At 47.4% G+C, this 16,503-nt stretch overlaps 1 protein-coding gene and 1 long non-coding RNA gene across 2 annotated transcripts in view; one reads left to right on the forward strand and one right to left on the reverse strand.

Moving 5' to 3' along the window:
- Positions 1 to 9,341: 9,341 nt before the first annotated feature.
- On the reverse strand, positions 9,342 to 14,994 carry LOC116994438. The gene is made up of 4 exons (XR_004417484.1): positions 14,724 to 14,994; positions 13,094 to 13,193; positions 10,925 to 11,010; positions 9,342 to 9,656 (listed from the first exon to the last, which is right to left on the reverse strand). It is a non-coding gene; the product is annotated as an uncharacterized LOC116994438 (long non-coding RNA).
- A 191-nt stretch (positions 14,995 to 15,185) lies between these two features.
- The window catches only part of ELOVL5 (ELOVL fatty acid elongase 5), a 40,025-nt gene continuing 38,707 nt past the window's right edge, over positions 15,186 to 16,503 (forward strand). The window contains exon 1 of the mRNA XM_033056136.2: positions 15,186 to 15,222. The gene's annotated coding sequence lies outside the window, so the exon portion shown is untranslated. The remainder of the gene's footprint in view (positions 15,223 to 16,503) is intronic.

Here is a 16,503-nt window from a genome sequence, read left to right on the forward strand (position 1 = left end):
TTTTTTAACTTTAGCTGGCTCAACTGCTGAATATTTCCAAGAAAGTAAAGCTTACAGCTTCTGTTGCTGTTTTAAAATAAGATATGGTTCTGGGTTTTGCCACTGGTATTTCAAAAAAAGAATGTTACAATAGATTTTATATGAATGGATGCATTCTTTACAGTTCTACAGTTTATTTAGGCTGTTCAAAACGCCATCTCTTTTCTAGGCAGCATTTCCTCATTACCATCTCTTCAGACTTCACCTGATTTCTTTCTGCTCCTCAGCTCTGCCCTTAAGATAACTTTCTGTTGTTTTCTCACCAGAGCTCTACTAGCTTTCAGTTTTACTTTATTACCTTCTCTTTTGATTCTTTTACTCAGCTAACTAAACTGAACCACCAACATCATAAATATTTGTGACTTTGGTGATACCACATAATGTAAAAAGGAGGGAGGTGCAGGAAGGAAGTACGTATTTTTAGAAAAGAGGATGTTCTGAAAGTACCTGAAGACATACCAGCAATGCTGGTACTGAAAAGAATAGCATATGCAATGCTTTTCTGATCTGAATTTATCTGAGGGATGAAACATGGTCTGCTGGAGGAACTTTGGTCCTGACCACAGGATTTAAGATGACATGATCATGCAAATATAGTGTGAAGAAAGAGACTTCTGTGTTCCTGTGGTGAGCAAGGCCCAAACATCCCCATGCTGGGCTGTAAGGGTGCACTCAATAGGCATGGTTAGAAGAGCACAGACTGACAGACCAGAAGAGACATCAGCCAGAGGACAGTCAGTGGGGGGAGAAAATGCCAACCAGAGGCTCATGTTACTAACCAAAAACTGACCTGCAAATGGGCAAGACCAACAGATAAGGTACTGGATGAGGCTGGAAGCAATTTGGGTCCCAAACTACTGTTCAGCTCATGTTCATTCAGCCCCAGCCCACTACCCTTCCTGACAGGTAAGCACAAGTCTCCGTAGTGGTGCAGGCTGAGATGCTGTGCCAGGCGTGGCATCATGACAGCCACATCCATCACTGTTTGCTAGAATGTAAATAATTAAATCCAAATGTTAACAAAAATCTGAATCATCTAAATATAAAAAGATACTGCAGGTCTCTCACCAAGCAAAGCTTCTGCTAATGATACCTCCTGCACAAATACCATGATCAGGGAGAGGGCTCTGAATAATGCCAACTGATTTGCTCCCTTAAGGTCCAGAAGATTTGCCGAAGAAGTCTCGAAAGACACCTCCTCTACAGTCCTTATCTTCCTTTCCAAAACCATGCTCAGGACTTCACCCCTCCTGTGGGTTCTGGGAGCCCTGTGCTGCCTTTTTGTCTCATGCACCCCAGAGAGATGCTTGCTGAGGCCTGGCCACTTGCCTCTAGCCAGGGCAGGGCACATTTGCACCTCAGCTAAGGCTAAAGCAATGTGAAAAGGGCATGACATAAATATGTCCCTACATATCTGCTGGGACGTTATCAGCACCTCAAGCTGCCCCTCTGGCAGCTCCCCAGGCACTCCCAGAAGAGGAGGGAGCATGAATCAAGCACAACCTGTTCATGCCTTTAGCCAAAGTTTCTTGGCCTCCAGCAAAACAAAAACATGCCTTGAAGTACCTCAGGGAGTGGCTGCAACAGCACATCCTGAGGCAAGAGGACGAGAGGCAGGACTGACTGTGGACAACTTCCCGGCAAGGGCTGGGCCAAGGCTGGCACCTGAGTCACTGCCCTTGGATGCCCGGCAGCACCATTACACTGGCACACAGAGCCACGGAGACCATGCTCCCAGCCCTCATTCCTAGAATCTGCCAGTTCACTCCTCTGCTTACAGAATGTACAATGATGTCTGGTAGATAAAACTGAACTGAGTACAGAATTGGGTTTTTTCCCCTTCACAAGAGATGGGTTTTTTCCCCGATAAACTAGCTAAACTAGCCTTTAAAAGGGAATATGATAACTGTGGGGTTTTAAAATAGCCTTTACCCAAAGTGATGTAATTAGTCATGATCCAAGAACAGTTTGCCACACAAAATCCAATTTTCAGTTGTTGTCTAAAATCAATGCGAGGCTCATTCCTTCTGCTGTTAAAATCAATGGCAATTTGAGTTCAAGAAGAAGCTGGATCCTGGTTCTGTAAAAATGTGAACCAGATCTTTCCCTCTTTGCCCTGCTCTTTTTTAAAAAAAAGAAACTCATCACATCATAACTGTGTTAGTTTCCCTCTGTTATAAATAAATGTTTTTAAAGAAGTTTAAGAAAGATTTTACTCTTTTGACTGAAATATTTCCTTTATATCACAGTACCCATGGAGATGGTTCTTGACCTTTCAGCAACTACATGTGAATTTCCCAAGTACATAGGATGCTTTCATTTAGACGGTTTTTCATAGTTGTGTGACTCTGGGATCCCTTATACTGTGCATTCTAACAAGCCTCAGGAACATTCTTGGTTCTGGGAAGCAGAGCCATCATGCCCCACCACCTGTGGGCATGCTGCAATTTGCAGGGACCAGTTATGGCACTAATTTGCCCCAAGGCTCCACTGACAAATAGAAAAAAAATACTGAACCAAGAGAGGTTGCAATATCTGCTGTTGCAGAGCTACTCCCTTTCAGTTCTAGTTGTATGAGATCTGACAGCATGGGTTTCTTCCTCCTTGAACATTCAGTCAAAAAAAAAAAGAGGAGCTAATGTAGGGAAATAAACCTTTGATGTGGGAAAACAAAATACAAAATAATAAAACCAGAAAATGTATTAAGTGTCTGGTTTTGAGATATGGCGGGCATTTAAAGCAGATAAAGAAGTCAGTATTTTCAAAAGTCTGTTTGCAATGAGAGGTAGAAATGAGAGGTCTAATCAAAGGTACAGTAATTTCACGACCATAAGGCGCACCGGACTATAAGGCGCACCCGCCGGGAGTTGGCAAAATTCGCAACTTTGTAGATCAGATAAGGCGCACCGGACTATAGGCGCACATCTTTTTTTGCAGCAAGGCTCCGCCCCCAGCTCCCTCCGCGCGGTTGCTGGCCGAGGCCCCGCCTCAACCCGGCAGTCATTGGCCCCCGGGCCCGCCTGTACCTGGCAGGGGCGGTGCCGCGGGGCCCCAGGCCCGCCTGCATCCGGCGGGGCCAGGGCATGGCCGCCGCCGCTCCGTGCTGCCTCTCCGGGGCCGGGCTATGGCCGCCACCCCTCCGTGCTGCCTCTCTGGGGCCGGGCTATGGCCGCCGCCCCTCCGTGCTGCCTGCACGGGGCCGGTGGGTGCCTGTGGAGGGGCGGCTCCGCCTCCACGGGGTCGGTGGGTGCCTGTGGAGGGGCGGCTCCGCCTCCACGGGGCTGGAGGGTGCCTGTGGAGGGGCGGCTCTGCCTCCACGAGGCCCGGGCGTGCCTCTGTAGGGGCCGTGCCGCCTCCACGGGGCCAGGGGGTGCCTGTGGAGGGGCAGCTCCGCCTGCACGGGGCCGGGGGGTGCCTGTGGAGGGGCGGCTCCACCTCCACGGGGCCGGGGGGTGCCTGTGGAGGGGCAGCTCCGCCTCCACGGGGCCGGGGGGTGCCTGTGGAGGGGCGGCTCCACCTCCACGGGGCCGGGGGGTGCCTGTGGAGGGGCAGCTCCGCCTCCACGGGGCCGGGGGCTGCTTGTGGAGGGGCCGTCCCGCTTGCACGGGGCCGGGGGGTGCCTGTGTAGGGGCGGCTCCGCCTGCACGGGGCCGGGGCGTGCCTGTGTAGGGGCGGCTCCGCCTGCACGGGGCCCGGGTGTGCCTCTGGAAGGGCGGCTCCGCCCCTGCTCCGCCCCACCTCCACCTGGCAGCCATGGCCCTGCCGGCTCCCCCCATGGCTCGCAGCTCGCACTTCCGGGTAGGCAATTTTTTTGAACTTTGTCCATCAGATAAGGCGCACCGGACTATAAGGCGCACTTCCGGGTTCCAGGGAAAATTTTAGTCAAAAGGGTGCGCCTTATAGTCGTGAAATTACTGTACCTTTCTAGTACAGGAGACCATCAGCAGGGAACAAATTGTGGAAAGCATGTAGCACCCATACCTATGTCAGCCAAGACAAATGACACTGTAGATCCCTTAATCTAGCACAAGCACTTAATCAGGGTGGAAGGCGTGATCCATTCTTCCCGTGGCTCTCAGGCCTCAGTCCCGTTCTCTCCCTTACACTTGCATTTGACCTCTAAAAGTCTTCTAGTCCAACCTCCCTGCAGTAAGCAGTGAAGTCTTCAACTAGATCAGGTTGCTCAGAGCCCTGTCCAACCTGACTATGAGCATTTCCAGAGATGGAGCATCTACCAGCTCTCAGGGCAAGCTGTTCCAGGATGTTACTTAGTCCACAGCTGTAACCCTACAGCTGTAACTCCAGTCCCTTCTTAGTCTTTCAGTTACCATCATGCCTATGAAAGTTGTTAGCTTTCAAGGGAAGCAACCCATCTTACTGACCTGTGGTCTGCTTGATGCATTTTGGGTTTTACTGGGAATGAAAATAATACATATACAGTCCATCAGGCAAAACCTGAGTTTAAATAGCCAAGCTTCATTTTCTTAGAAGCATTTATCCCGTTTAAGCTAAAACAGGATCTAGACAACAGATGAACATGTTTACTGCACCCTACCTGGGCAGGTTACTGACACAGTTCTCCATGTGGGCAATTAGGTGTGTAATACGCTGCAAGCATCAACCAGGGATGAGTATTTTATAAAGCAAACATGGCACATCATTCATTTGGGATGTGCAAGTTTCCCCTACTGATTCATGTCAAATCAATTCTACGTACTGTTAGCGTACAATGGCGCAATAAGGAACACTGATAAATGTATTAAACAGAGGCACTAGTCTGTGGAGCTAATACACACAGAGCAGAGTTCAAAGCCCCTCAGTGCCTGTGTGGCCCATCCTGCCACCCCTGGGGATAGTCATCCTTTAAAGCCGCAGTACTAGGAATGCTAAGCCTCCTTGTCAGAGCAATGTTCCAGAAGAAATCAGATGACTGCAGCTTTTAAGTCAGTCTGGCAGAGGCTAGGGTTGAGGAAAGGGCAGGGGAACAGCAAGCATCGTGAAATAAAACACAGAGTCCAAGTATAACAAATGTTTTGGAAGCAGGAGGGGTGGTTAGTAGTCTTGCCCACAGGTCACATCCCACGGAGTTCCTTGTGGATGGGGCAGGACCTCTCTGCAGCAGAAACACTGCCTCAGCCCACCCTGGTATCCAGGCACTTGTGGGGCAAACATACATTGCTGCTTCAGTGTCAGAAAACAAGACAGCTTTATGAGCTGAAACACACTTTTCTGCCCTCCTTTAAAAAAGACAACTCTCTACCATCAAAAGGCAGAGTTGGACTCAGTTATTCTGTCATTCTGATCTTAATGGGCTTCACGCTGTTGGCATTATTAGACAAGTCTTTACAGTGTGGGTGGAAGCAGAAAGTCTGCCAAGAGCTCCAAAACTATGTGAAGAATGGGGGTTTCTGATGAGAGCCTCTGATGATGAATCTCCTGCTACTGCATTCGTGAGAACAGGGCAGAAAGTCTGAGCTCTGCGCTACCTTTTCTCTGCTGACACTGCTCTCACTGCAGGGCTGGAACAAAAAAGCAATGACTATAAAAAGTGACACGATCAATGATCCATACAAGGGCTATAACAAGGCAACTACCTTGTCAAAATGATATGAGGAGCGGTTATAGCAAAAAAGCAAATAGCCTCAGTGATGCTTTTTTTAACTCGCAAAAGTAGGTTGAAGAAACCAGGATACATCAAAGCTGGCAGTTCATTGAATTTGGCAGCAGTTCAAAGGCAGAACGTCTTGTCGATGCTGTGCAGAGCTCACACCCACTATCTGAAAGAGGTAAGAAACAAGGAGCATGGACACCTCACACAGAAAAAAGGAGTGAACTGATTGTTCTTCCAAGTTTCAGAGGATGCTCTATGCAACCCCCTACACAGTAGATGCACATAGTTAATGAGAAAGTATTGTAATAAAGTAACAACTCTCTGGCTGGCAGGTGGCATAAAGGAATTTTGTAAAAAAATACACTTCACTGAGCCTCTAATGCTTCTACTGGTATACAATAAAAAGACAAGAAGAGCTGTTTACAAGGACTACAAGGACCATCCATGTGTGTTAAGTCCATGCAAAAAGCTCCATTCAAGTGAAAGGTGAGGAGGGTATCAGGATATCACCTATCTGGTGATAAAGCTTCAAAGCAGTTTTTCTCAGTGATAACTGCATCTGGAGCTTAGTGCATTTCAGTTCAGACAATTTTTAACTTGTCTAATTATAGCATGTTGGTAGTGATACTATAATTATGAGAACAGAGGCACTCTCATACTCATGCCTAGAAGAGCTGCTGGTGCCAGGGAGAGCTGGTAGCAGCAGTAAGTGTCCTCAGCATACATGGAACTACTTTAGCTCTTATTAAAATGCATGTCAGGGCTCAGGCACCTGAAGCTGACCAAGTGGTTGTGCAGGAGCAGGAGCTAAAAAGTCCAGTCCCCGGCAAAAGTACCTTTGATCTACAAAGGTTTCGACTTATGCGCTTCATTTCTCATTTCCAACAGAAAGAAAGAGTACAAACAACTTAATTCTGCAGCTTGATGTGGTAATTCATTAAACAGCAGTAACTTGGCATTTCTTGGCAGTTCCAGCTGTTTTGTCCTGACCCAGAGAAGCCATCTTGGAGAGGAAAGGGTCCAGGGACATCCCACAGCAGCCATTCCCACACAGAGGCTGGGGGCAGCAGTGAACAAGTCACAGCAACTTTCAATTTTAGAAAAATTCAGTGAATAAAATTACTCCAACAATAAAATAAAAACAGTCTTTAGCCAACCATACTAAAGAGCTTCCTTTTAAATGAGAAAAACACAATTACAAGAATACAGAATGTCTCTAAATTCTATTAGATACAAATTTTGTATTTAAACTTATCAAGTCATAACAGTACAGCTATTAGACAGTGATATAGCCAAAGCAGAAAATGAGATCAAGTTCAGAAGAAAAATATTTTGCCACAGAAATAACGGAAAAGATAAACCTTAAATGCAAGAGACAAAACTGTAGCAGGACTCAAAAGGCAGAACTCACCTCATTTACAATGGAGTTACAAGGGAAGCAGTCAACATGACCCACACCCATCACATCATCAGCACCATGAAGCTAAGTAGGATGGATATGAATGCGAAAGGTCACTATGTAGATTCTGACAATAGTGTAATCGTGCCATCCTCCTTTTCAAACAGACCAATAAACACAAGAATTCCTAATAATTATTAGTCAGATATTCTGCTCAAATACTGAAATGAAAGTTTGTGTCAAAGGATTGGAAACAAAAATTGCAGCAGACAAATAAACAGGTTTTAACAGACTGCAGCTTGAAAATGCTGAAAATGCAATAAATTATGAAGGCTGGAAGTTGGAAAGAAGTCTACAGACCAAATCATGTACCAGAGGCACAGAAGAAATGTTAGGTGCCATCAGAATAGGTGTAAGGCTTAATGAAAAAAACATAAAACTAAAAGACAGGACTGTTAGCATAAATGTTTTTATACATAAAAGACAAGTCTGGAGAAATGTCACCTCAGCAGCATTAAAAAAAAATAGTTTTGGAAGCAAACCCAAGTATTTTAAGTACTGTTTTCATGCTGAAGTAAGTAGACATGGTTTTAAAAGAGTTGTGAGGAAGGCAAGGCGCTCAAGAAGAAATTAATGAGACTGTCCAGAGCGTTGTTTTAAATATAATTTATTCTCAAAAGTGTAAATCAGGCTTGTTTCTTTGAAGACCAGTCCCCAGAGACTGCAGCCTCTGCTCAAAGCAAGAACTCTTCTTTCCCAGGACCCCATCATGACCTCCTGTGGATTTTAACATGGCTTTGGTTGGCAGTCACAGTCTCAACCTACACACTTGAGATGTGATGATCTGTGGGGCTGGGGATGTTCTTTTTGGCTGCTGACCTTGCACAGCAGGAGTATTTCAGTATCTTTGGATATGCTGAGGAAAATCTCACTCTTCCTAAGGGTGAGGGAATGGATTCAGTCATCTCTAAGACTTTTGCTTACTTACGACCTCATGATAAGCCCATGAGGCTGCTCTGGATAGTGACCAGGAGTGTAACCACTCTTCCCCTAGAGCTCCTTGGGTCATTATCAAAATTGCTCCAGGGGATGTAACATACCCTTCTCCCATCTAAGTATTTAAAGTGTACTATGCATGCCCATAGTGGGAAAGAATCTCTGCCCTGAGTTTACAGTGTGAGTCAAAACAAGGTAAGAGTGAGAGAAGAAGAGAGGAATATTCACCATTTTTTATCCCATTATCTACCTACATCTTGTATTATTCACAGCTGGGAAAAAAATTGTATTCCTAGGAGAATAAAAACCTAACCACCCATCCTTCCCAGGGAAAGGCAAAATACTTTTCATCTGACAAGAAGAAAGGTTAAAATACCTCCTATACAAAACCTGACCTGGATTGGTTGCTCTATCACTCCCCAGAGATTATTCCCAATAGCTGGTAGGTTGCTGCTGGTAGCTTACAGGTGAGGAACCCACCCAGGACCCCATCAGTTCTCCTGAGGTCAGCAGCAGAGCTGGAAACATTAACAGCAGCCACCGCACTGAGCAGCTCGCTCTTCAGCTGCACATCTCCAGAGGGCTCTCTGAAGATGGTTGGTGAGAATGGGAAAAACCCCAAAATACCAGTAATTTTGTATGTTTAATTTTTATCTTGGCATTTTTTCCCAACTGTCTGTAAAATACATTCTCAGCCTTCCTCTTTCCCAGACCATGTGAGTGATGGTCCCAAGAAGATTGCAAAGATCACAGGGAAAAGGCAGGTTCTGCCTTCCCAGGTGAGAGCTGAAATAATCCTTAAAAGTGGGAAAGGATATCTGAACACTTTAGCTGAGCAAGCAACAGAGACAGCACATTGGATTTGCAGGTTCTGCTGGGCAGATGGGCAGAGAAGGCCTCAGAGTTGTGTACTGAGGCTTTAGCATCCTGAAGCCAGGAAGGCAGGCTGCAGGCTGGTCTGCACAGATACTGATACTCCAATAAAACAGACTATTAAAATAGTATACAGTAGTTTTAACTCAGGACAAATGTCCAGGTATAATGGTTTTCTCAAAATGTGGAATAGATTTTCTGCGGATGCTTAAGGCTGAGAGAAGAAAGGATCAGAGTGCTCTGTAGGGAAACAGCTTCCTCAAAAATATGACAAGAGTGATGACTTAATAACTATCCTATCAGGAGTTGGCACAATGAGGTCCACCAACAAAGCAGTTTGAATGGATTTAATACTTTAAAAATTCCAATATGGAATGACAGTCATTCAGATTCACCACATGTTTTCAGACAAACCAGGGCATTTACAAAAATACTGTCCCTCATCTCTTTTTTAAAAACATGATTTACATGATTTAAGCAGTAAGACAGTGTTTTCTCTCAACAACAGGATTATCTCAAACAGTTTACTCTGGTTGTGATCAAAGAGAAAGGGATAGGTAGCATGGCACAAGAACAGGGATTGAAAATGCTGCCCTTAACTGATTCTCTAAATCAGAACACCTAATACTCTTCATGGAAACATAGAGTTGTACTCTTACCAGCTCCCTCATACAGAGTAACATGACATCTTCCTTGTACTGAGAAACATGGCAGCTCCAAATCCCAGTCTCACTAGTTCTGAGATTAAGAAGAAAATTGGTGTCAGGGTGCAATGGAGAATGATGGATTTATGATTCTTTGGAAAATCACACATTGTTTTGAAGGACAGATGTTGTAATCCATACAGCAAGTCAAAAAAAACGCAGCATAGCAGGAACAGGCAAGGAGCAAGGCATCCAATTACTAATGCAGAATAATGCAGTCTATACTTTGCTCACCCTACTGTGATTAGCATTAGCTCTTATAAAATCATTCTCCTCCAACAGAAGCTGCTTGCTATATGAAGTGAAAATATACTTTCCCTTTAAAAAGCGTCTACTCTTCACTGTAGATGTGCCCAAATTTTGAGGGGAATACCCAAAGGTAGGCAGGGAAGGAGAGAGCAGGGCTGGGCTCACAGGGCTCTCTGGGGTTGGAGCAGAGCAGTGGGACAGAGGCACATCAGGATGACTCTCCGTGTTGTCCCCTTCCCGGCACACTGCAGCCACCAGCAAACCCCAGGATGGGCTAAGATGGGCCATGCCCTGCCAGAGCCTAGGGCTGCTCCAGAGGGAGAGGTGTGGCTTGAGCACAGGGTTATAAACAAGCCAGTACTGATTTCCACTCCTGTAGACACCGTGAAAGAGGAGGCAGACTGGTGACAGACAGCACTAGCCACACTCAGCTGAGTTAATCACTGCATAACTCTGGCTTAAGCGACCACTTTCTTCACGGCCATTTTGGAGCTACTCAATCATCTTGTTACTCTTTCTGTGTCTCCTATTTGCAGCCCCAGCAGTGCCACAGGAGCAAACTAGCTGTAAATAGTGGCAAGATTCTTGGAACTCATAATTTTCTGAAGTCTGGGTAATTAAAGCTTTAGCAGCATTTACAAGGATGGACTTTAATCACATTTTGTCTCTCTGAAATTACGAGGAGCATGGTGAGAAAGAAGAACATACAAACACCAGTGACAGAGAAAACTCCATAATTATTTGATCTATTTGACAAGGAACAAAATATTTTGGTCTTGTGGGACACTATTTGGGGTAAATCTGGCTCTTAAAATATACTGAAAGTTTGGTGAATTGGTACAGGTCTTCAATCCTATTCAATTATTTGCCTACAGCATTGCATGCTGCAGGGAGACATAAAAGGAAGAGGCAATGCAGAATAACTACTGTTAATATAAAATGCATGAAAATGGATTATGAACATAGGGCCGAGAATTTTTTTCCATTCTAGCCCATAAGAATTTTGCAAAAAGCACCCTCAATAGCTTAGAACAGTTTGTAATGTGATCATACCTCAGAATAGAGAGTGAGCACGTTCACACCAGTTCTGTATTGGAATCTCAGAACAGCAGCTTCATCTAGTAACTTGCTTATGAGACCTGAAAATACAAAACCGTGAAGGAAGACTTGCTTGGAAGCTTTTCCTACAAAGGTCAATACTTAAAAGTTAGACAAAGTTGTACACACAGCATGAAGCATTTGTCGTCTGCACAACAGAAGAAAACACCGAAGAAATAGATGTTGCAGTTTCAAGCCTGATTCTTTAGTCCAGTGTTTGATCTAGGAACAGTAATCACATCCCATTTACTGCCCTGATAAAGAACATGGAGCTGCCTCAGTCAGTCTGGATGGATGCCAAGGCAAACTCAGGCAGAACTGAAAAATCCCGTTAAGATGACTGAGTGGCAAATGATGGTTATTTTTTCTAATCAATTTGTTAATTTACTCCTGAAAAAACTGGATTAATTTGTCTCTAATCAAAACGAGGACCTATTCATTACAGCGTGTATGATGAATCGCTACCACATAGGCATAGCTAGGATTTCTAACCTTTTTTTAAAAAAAAGAAGGCAGATTTGGTAACTCATCCCCCAAAATAAGACCATTTGGGCTTGTTTTCCTGGAACACATACTTCTAACCCTTTATCCAGGCTAATTTCAAACACCATGCTGGTGGGCCTTCTATTCCAAGCTCTTTTGTCTTCTCAGTGCTGCACCTCTCACTGACTTTTCACTCTACTTTTAAATGTTCCAGCTGTTCTCTTCCTACTCACACTCTCAAACACTAGTATCTATTTAACCTCTTCCCTTTGTGTACCATTGATTAAGTGAGGATAGCTCTCTCTGCTGAGATCTCTTTGTCATCTCTGCTGCTGCTGCCTAGGCTGGATCACCTAGTAGTTGACTTTCCACAGATTCTGTCCCTTCTCTCTCAAAAGGCAGGATTACAATTGTCATGAGATACAGATTAAAATTATATGCAAGATATAACTCATTTTACATCAGCCCTAGCAATCCTTCTGTCTAAATCCTGAATAATGTTTAATTTGCCCTTCTCTGAACTCCAGCCTCATTGATTCTGCTCTGATAACGAGGTCCCTGAAGCCTCTCCTGAGCAAACATTCCAGCAGCAATTTCATCAGTGCTCGTTGGAGAGGTCAATGGTAATGTCTTCACTCCTGACAAACCTGCAGATGTTCCAAGAAAATGAGGATGGTGCTGGAACTCAGTACATCTGCAGCCCAGAATGTCAATGGCCAGCTCCTACCCCTATTAAATGCCAAACATTTAGTGCCAAAACATTTGGCATTGTTTGCTCAGTTCTCCCAGGTGGGTAATTCTGACATTTTCCTTGCTGTGACCTTGCTCTTGTTCTCTGACTGATAACAGCATGAGCACTTTGGAGAGACCAGGAGAGGGATGAACCAGCAGACCAGCTGGCAATCTGGGAGTCTCACACTGAAGCCAGGCTGGCAAAAACAAAATCTCACTCCCCAGCCTCATCGTTTCCTCCATCAGCTGTTGTGTCTTCCCTCTCCAGCGCCACTTACTTGGCATCCTGGGCATACAGGGTCTCATTAAAACCCCACCACCAAGCAAGGAAGGCAAGCTCCACAGTGAAGGGAGGCACAGCAGGTACGTGCCAGCCTCTGGTGGGCCTGGGGCATGCTTTCCTGCCTGTGGGATGCGGTGTGGGGAACAGGAAGCAGCACATCCCTTCCTGCACAGGTGCTGCTCACTCCCCAGCTACACTCCCTATGCCCCACTCCATCCCTTTCTGCATCTCAAGTTCTTATTTTTTATTTTTAAACAGCCAGATTGAGTCTTAATTATTTAAGCACCTTCCAGATTTAGAAAGCTGTTTTGGCTGTGAAAGTAACACTCAGTGCAATCATCTCTCATTAATAAATCATGGAAACAAATGTGTACGCCTATTGGGAAGGAATTTTATTTAAAGCACACTGAAAAGTGCTTTAAATAAAGTGTGAAAAGACCTAATGCTCGTCATGTTTCAGTGAGTTCAGCACATTTTGGCTCAAGTGAGAAAAAAATGGGACTTCTGCCTTATTCAATTAAGATGGCTTGACTTTTCAAGGATGAAAAGAATGAAATAGGAAAGGATGCCTCAGAAACATCCAAAACACAAAGCTGAGTGAAGGGCCTTCAGAAAGGCACACTCACCTGACAGTTGTGCTGGTTTTTGTAATGTTTGGGGGTTTTTTTCCAAAGTGTTAAAACACATAGGCAAGGGTTTGGTCCTTCAGGGAAATAAAGATTTGAGCTTTAAAACAAAAAGAGGAAAAATAAGATTAAAAAACAGTGGCATAGCCTCAGTGTTTACTTTAGTGAGAGATTTTGTCTTAATTCAGAAAGAGCTTAAGGGACAATAATTTCTGATCCCACTGGGAAACACTCTGCATTATTGTACTCATAGAATCATAGTACATGCTGAGTCAGAGGGACTCCCCAGGATGACCAAGTCCAACTCCCGACTCAGCACAGGATACCCCAAGAATCACCCCGTGTGCCCAAGAGCACTGTCCAAATGCTCCTTGAGCTCTGTCAGGCTTGGTGCTGTGACCACTGCCCTGGGGAGCTGTTCCAGTGCCCAAACACCCTCTGGGTGAAGAACCTTTTTTTGATACCCAATTCAAACCTCCCCTGACTCAGGTCCATGACATTTCCTCAAGTCCTGCCTCTTGTCACGAGAGTAGGAGATCAGTGCCTGCTCCTCCACTATCCCTCGTGACAATGTTGAAAAGTGCAACGAGGCCTCCCCTCAGTCTCCTCCCAGCTGAACAGACCAAGTGACCTCAGCCACTCCTCACACAGCTCCCCCTCAAGGCCCTTCACATCCTCGTGGCCTTCCTTTTGACACTCTCAAATAGCTTAATGCCTTTTTTATATTGTGGTGACCAAAATAGCACACAGGACTCAAGGTGAGGCCACCCCAGTGCAGAGCAGAGTGGGACAATCCGCTCCTCTGACCATCTGGTGATGCTCCCCAGGACACAGGTGGCCTCCTGGGACCTCTTCCTATTTACAGCCCATCATCACCTCTGGGGGCTGTTCTGTTCGCACACTGAGCTTCAATCAGATGAGATAAGGTTGAAATACATTGCTTGAGATAAATGACCAAGGGCATGGGCCTTGGTAAATGACTGTGGACATGGTATCACTGCCCAAAAGTGACTGGATGTTGGGTTGGCAGAGCCAGTTTTGATGGCTTCACCCAACCAGCTGTCTTCTATAGCTGAGGGAAAGACCCAGGAAATCCTTTTTACTCCAGCTTTCTAAAATTGTGTTGGGGGTTGGGGAGACAAATTGCTAACTGCTTCCCGTAGAGTGGAGATACTTGATCTTGAATAAACCCCATGCAAATTGCTGCTTGACTCCTCTCCTTTGCAAAGCAAAGCTGCTCTTTATTTATGTAGCATTTTCATTTAATTAACGAGAGATGGAACAAACTCTTAGGGAAGGAAAGAAATTAAAAGGTCATCTTCCATCACGAGGGAATACGTGAGAGAGGGGAAGAAACAAAACAGTTTCTTCCTGTTGGCCATACGAACATCAAGGCACCCTCACTGTTGCCCCGTCAGGACCTCGGGGAGGTAATGAAGAGTTTGGAGAGCATGGACAGAACTTTTCTTCCTCTGTTGAGCATCCCTGCCATTGGAAAGAAGCCAGAGAGGGTGCTTTGAGATTCCTTCCTCAGACATCTGACACTGTGGGGACCAGCTCAGCATATGCATGTAAATTACACAACAAAAACAGCGGCTTTGTTATACGATCGAGCTAAAATACTACCTACCTAATTGGAGCCAGAGCTTACATTCAAAAATGCTGTCACGTTGCAAAGCCCGTTACTTCAAAACACAGGAAACACCAACTACATGTGCCCGGAACCTTTAATGTAGGCCCGCGGCTCATCTCATTATGACAGTCTTTAATTACATGGTCCCATATTGTTTTTCACAGGGTCCCCGCTGCCACGGCCAGGCTGGGAGCCCTCAGGCCTGAGGAGCCGCTCTCGGCTCCGCGGCCCGCCCGGGACCTGTTGGACGCGACGGGAGCCCCGCACGAGCCGCCCCCGCCGCCCGATTGGCTCCTTGCCGCCGTGACGTCATAGCGCCCCTCCGCCGCCGCCCGTGAGCCCCCCGCACCACTCTGACGTCACGGTCAGCCCACGGCCGGCGGGGGGGCGGGGCCCGCGGCCCCGTGCCCGCCCCTCGGCCCCGCCCCGCGGCTCGCAGCGGGACAGACCGGCCGGTGCCGCCCGCCGCCCCCAGCGCCGCCGCTGCCGCCGCCAGGTAGGGCCGCGTCCTCGGCCGGGAGGGAGCGCAGCACCGGGGTTGCCCGCCCGGAGACGGGATGCAGCGCGGCCGCCCGGGCCCGGAGGGGGATGAGGGGGGCGAGGGTCACGGCGGGCGGGGGGCGCCGCTCCGCGGGGCGCGCAACAAGTGCGGCGGCAGCGCTGGCGGTGCGCGGAGTGGAGGGGGGGCTTGGGGAGCGGCGGGGCTGCGGCCGGGGACGGCGCCGGCAGTGGCGGGCAGGCCGGCCGGGGAAGGGAGGGGACGGGGCGGCGGAAGGGACGGGGCTCTCGCCGGGAGTGTCTTTTCTCCGGTGCAGTTTAGTCCAGAGCATGATGCAATCCCGTATCGCCATGGATACTGCATCCCGGGCGGCGGCGGCAGCGCCTTCCGCCGTGCGGGGCACGGGGTGGGGTGAAATAGCAGGGGCAGGAAGGGAGGAGACCCCGCACCTCAGTCCCCATCGTCGGCCGTAGATGCCTTGCCGGGGAGCTCGCGTAGGGCTCAGCGCTGCCACAGCTCCAGACGGAAAAAATCTGATCCGTCTGTTTCCGTCGTGGAGGGTGTGTGGGGTGCGCATCCCGCCAGCCCGGCCCCGCTGAGGCGGCTGCTGCCGGCCGGGAGAGCAGCCCGGCGGAGAGGCAGGCTGTCAGCGGAAGGGCTGGTCGGCCTCGGAAGGGAAGGCTGTTACTTCTCCTTCTTCCCTGAGCTCTTGCCCAGCGCCCCTGACCGCCTTACTGGTTCGGAACTGGAGCCGCTGGCAGGGTACTTCCCGGCTCTGTGTGTGGGACAGGACAGACGCCGCGTTAAACCAGCGCCCTGGAGATGTGCAGTGCTTCTGAAAGGGGCCGGCCTGTTTTAAAACCTGCATGTTTAAAGAGTACATGTCTTAGGAAATGTGCGGAAAAGGAAGGCAAAACGATAGAAATGTGTCAGTGTGTCAGATGCCGGTGCAGGGACTTTGTTAAAAACTTTATGACTTCGCTTTTATCTCTTCATCTCCTGGGAGCCCTCGGGCGCCAGCAGCATTAGAAGCAGTGCCCGGGGTTATGTGAGGTGTTGTCTTGGGCAGAGTGTTTTCTCCTTCTCTGCCTGCGTTCGTTGCTTTTCTGCCCTCATTCCTTTGCCCTGATTCCCAGGGATGCAGCATCTGAGGATCCCACTCCAGAGAGCTTTCCGGTATCGATCTGTGCTGTGAGTCTGCAGACAGGAGGTCAGTTTTGCAGACCTGGGCAGGAATAGTCGCACCTTGGCTTGCTCAGCAGGGAGGGCTCTGGCAGA

This window comes from Catharus ustulatus, chromosome 3 (assembly GCF_009819885.2).
Source record: "Catharus ustulatus isolate bCatUst1 chromosome 3, bCatUst1.pri.v2, whole genome shotgun sequence".
NCBI lineage: Eukaryota > Metazoa > Chordata > Aves > Passeriformes > Turdidae > Catharus > Catharus ustulatus.